Below are 4,549 nucleotides of genomic sequence, written 5' to 3' on the forward strand. Positions count from 1 at the left end.
CACTAAAAACATCATGATTACAACATAATAATCTCCATGCCTCTAACTTCCAATAAGGCTGAGTGGGGAGGGGGTGATTATATTAAGTATAGGGGAAAAAATAAGGAAGGATGGATGGGAAGGGAATGATTATATTAATTAGGCCGATAGGCCTTCCTTTGAAAGGGACCTTTCGTCGTCCCTTTCTTTCTCATGCTGACACGTGGCATCGGGAACAGAGTGGGCATAACTGCAGAGTTCTGCAATCTCACGCCGACACGTGGCATCGGGAAAAGAGCGGGGATAACCGTAGAGTTCTGCAAGCGAGCTGCGTCGTGTATTCATGGATATTGATGAAGACGGTTCTGCTGCTAAATTCGTGCCGTTTTCTTCGGAAGCTTATTCGGCGCATTGTGTTTTCGGAGAAAGATGCATATGGTAGCTTCCCAACTCAACTGAACTGCTCTCACTCGCTTTCTGTATGTTGTTTGGATTGGATTGCTAGCGGGTCAAATTTGACTGTGGGAAACGGGTCGCTGGCTGTGTGTAGACTCAGCAAACGCTACTCTATAATGGTGGCGCCCATGATGCCCAGCACCAGGTTCGAATCCTTTCCTCTTCGGCAGGGCTAGGGTTAGAGCATGCTCCTCCTCATCCTCCACCTTCTGCGTTCGGTGGTCAGAAGGGACCTGCGGTTCAGCGCGGTATTTCTCCTCCATGGCGTGAAGATGATAAAGATGGACACTACGTCTTCGAGGTCGGAGTTATTTGGCTCCAAAATGTAAGTGCACAAATTTCCATGAACTTTCTTCTTCGTTAGTGTATTATTATTGATTAGAGAGGGCGTGAAAGGATGATTATTCCGTCAGAGTTTTCTATGGACAATTCATGTCAAAATTGTGTTAGGATAGAATGGTTTTGAATCTAGGTCATCCTTGTGCAACTCACTGCTGCACGATGACCCAATGGACCCACTAACATCGCCTGGATTTATTAGATATAATGTCTGTTTTTATTAATACAGAAGAGATAGTAACAACAATTTACATATGATCATCGAAGCCCTACAGAACTTGCTTATACTGTTTTTGCTATGAGGCAGTCGATATGTCTACTGACCATAAAATTCATAACAAGCAAGGCTATGTAAATCCCATATATGCATGTTTACTTTTTCCCCAGTGAAATCCCCAACAGAAACTCCAGGTAGTGGACATTTTAGTTTGTTTTTCCATGAAATATGTTCTGAAATGAAGCTCTATTGCATATATTTTGTCCTGTTCAACCTGCAAAATATATCTGTGGCCAAAAATTTATGTTACCTACTCCAGAATATTTCATTATATACCGATTTGTAGGCCATAAATTTCCCATTCCACATTGAGAACATTCCCCGTTCACACACAACTATACTGGATTTTGAGAGTATCTGAAGCGATCTGTAACTTGGAAAAAATCCAAAACCTACTGCGTTGATCAGAAACACAAGAGTTTGTTACGCCTGAGCCAGAAAGGTACACATTTCTCACCATGGCTAGCCAAGTCCACAATATCCTTCCATGCCCAGCTCTAATTACCGAGATACCGTCACATCTGTACAGCGAACATTTTACGATGCCGAGGTCTCCAATACTTATTTCACATTCACGGTACACCGTAAGCTTGACATCTGTGCACCTCACATGCGACCGAGGTGTTTCTGGTTCTGTATTTTTTCCAAGTCCACATTATCCTTCCATGCCCAGCTCTAATTACCGAGATACCGTCACATCTGTACAGCGAACATTTTACGATGCCGAGGTCTCCAATACTTATTTCACATTCACGGTACACCGTAAGCTTGACATCTGTGCACCTCACATGCGACTGAGGTGTTTCTGGTTCTGTATTTTTTTTTTTCCTTTTTCCTGTTGCCCTGGATTCCTCTCCATTTTAAGCATGGCTTCCTCTGCATTTTTTTTTTCTTCCTTTTTTCTTTTTCCTGTTGCCTTGGATTCCTAGGTCTGATATCTTATGTTTATTTTTTATTAGTTTACCAATTTTGTCATTGTGGATTTGATATCTTGTGTTTATCTTTTATTCGTTTACAATTCTTTTCACAGTGGAGGTGAAAAGAAACACCGCCTAAAATGGCCCAACCGGCACAGTTGAAGGTTTATTTCGTTTTGGTGGAATTTATGAATTGTTAACATCAAATTTTGCCCGATGTCCTATTCATTCAGCAGGACCCTCTAGATTATGCCATGTCAGGAAAAAATCCTTTGCATCATGTGATGACGAGAATTATTTTTGTTTTTATCTCAGGAGTCATCTTTTGTTGACTCTGTGACTAGCCCATGAAGTTTATTTTATAACTGTGTTGTCAACACAGTTCCCTGTTCCGGAAACTTCTCATGACATCTACAGAGTGTTGTAGATCTTATGGGTAATGGTGATCCTATTTTTCATAGACAAGATCGGTTTTATTGTATGGTTACCCCATCTTTCTTATTGGAGTGTGGATATATAATGCTTGCAGTTTAAATATATACATATTCTTCTGCATGGAACAGTATTGTGTAATATTCAGTATTTGAAATATAAATCTGCATATAGGAGTTTTTTCTTGTGCATGTTCTCTGTATGGAAGATTTGTATTTTAGCCTTATTTTTTTGCATGGAACAATTTTATAGAGTTTATTCCTTAGACAACAGTATGCAGGGTCATTTCCTTTTTTTTCAAAGATAGTCATCCGAAACTCTTGCAGAATGCCTTGAAGCCAGAATTTGCAGTTTCATAATGTTTGATGTCTATTAAATTTTTATTTAAATGCAATAATTATTTACCTCATTTTGTGTTCTCTCCAGAAGAGTATATTAAGACCACCGGTATCTATTTCAAGCAAGCTGTGAAAGAAAGTAAAAAATTGATACGTCCTCTGTGTGGTAGGACCCACATATTGGTCAATACTCGCTCCTTTTTGGCCAAACTTGGCAATATATTACTAAGTTTTGCTCAGTTTCCTCTGTTTCTGATTTTTCCAAGTATATCATCCCTGATTGTTGTGTTTATGATCCCTAAATTTTTAATAATCCAGTTATTGCTGAATTTTTCTGTGTCCCCAATTTGACTCTCCATTTTGGGTTTCCTGAGCTGTTGCGGAGTCTGAATCATGTGATCAAATAAATAAATTTTGTATTTGCAACCAGGATAGCCCAGAAAGTCACAAAGGAAGGCCTTGGATTCTAGTGACAGTGAAGCATGATTTCAAGTAGGAAATATGATGCTCATCACAACCTAACAACTATAATGATATGAATAAAATTGCATTGCTAGCTATCTGTATTTATTTTAGAATTTTCCGTTCATGTGAAATAGCCTATGTTTTCTTTATTTTTCTTGCAAGTAATTGTTCTTCTTGATATTTTCCTATTATATGCTCCTTTTTACAGTGTAATATTTTTACAGGCTGTCTACCTGATATTTATTTCTGTTGGTCCAATGGAACAAAAATAAGGTTCTTTTCATTTTCCCATCTTGTTAAAATGTTACTGTTTTCAATATTTGCAGCTTTTGCTGTTATAAAATTTTCTACAAATTTCTAATTTTCAAATATCTGTATAAACTTTTTATCTGTCTATCATAGAAGTTTTCTGTTATAAGGCCAACTGTATATCATCAAATTTTCATTCTATGCTAAAAGTTGATGATCACAGTAAACTGGCCATTGAGGGTTCACCTTGTGATGTTATCAATCTAACATGTTAAAAAAGAATTAAATTAAGGTTGAATTTGCGATTATGTAATAATGATATGGATTAAGTGGCAGGTGTGCAAGAGAAGTTACAGTAATAGAAACTGTATGACAGATTATATCATTATACCAACGTAGTAGGTGCTTAAATTTCATACTAAATGTCCATGAGAACAACGACATCTTTGGCTAGGTCTTTCTTGGAGTTACCCTGGCTAAACCTGTAATATTCTCACTACCAAGTTTGAGATATTTGTCTGTAAATATACTCAAGTTGTTGGTAATTTTCCCTTTCATCGAAGAAAGCTACAGTATAGCTTCTGCTTTGTAAACTTTATGCAACTTTTTAGAACTGCTCAGTTAGAGTCAAATCAGGGTATTAAAATCCATTACTGTGAAGCTTGAAGATTCCAGTCTTGTCACTGAAGGAACCTCAGGAAGTAATGGTCAATTGGAATGGATATTCTTGCTGTTTTTTTTGTCTCTACTGTAGGCGAAAACAAAAATATGTTAAGGCCTATAAATTTTGGTGCCATGATAAGTGCATATTGCAAAAATTCACATCTCTCTGACGTTGGAAATGGACATCATATCTGGTCAAGGCAGTACTTATATGATAGGTATTCCATCCATAATATGAACCTTGTTGGAGATGGAATTCCCTCCGGCAAATATCATTGAATCTAAATCAGCATAGATTAGAAGAGCACTGTGTACATTATCTGTATCTTCATATAGATACAAAGGATTGCATTTGCACCATTTTCAAATTGTTTTATATTTTAGACTCGGTGCCATCTGAGAAATGGACCAAGCTGAGTATCATGATGTATATT

At 37.5% G+C, this 4,549-nt stretch overlaps 1 long non-coding RNA gene across 1 annotated transcript; it reads left to right on the forward strand.

Moving 5' to 3' along the window:
• Positions 1 to 263: 263 nt before the first annotated feature.
• Positions 264 to 3,618, forward strand: LOC149169678 (uncharacterized). Its single transcript, XR_016259399.1, has 3 exons — positions 264 to 417; positions 530 to 683; positions 3,428 to 3,618. It is a non-coding gene; the product is annotated as an uncharacterized LOC149169678 (long non-coding RNA).
• Positions 3,619 to 4,549: the final 931 nt, after the last annotated feature.

Source organism: Pinus tabuliformis, chromosome 4_2 (genome assembly GCF_031772625.1).
Source record: "Pinus tabuliformis cultivar Carrire ecotype Pingquan chromosome 4_2, CPIR1, whole genome shotgun sequence".
NCBI classification, from domain to species: domain Eukaryota; kingdom Viridiplantae; phylum Streptophyta; class Pinopsida; order Pinales; family Pinaceae; genus Pinus; species Pinus tabuliformis.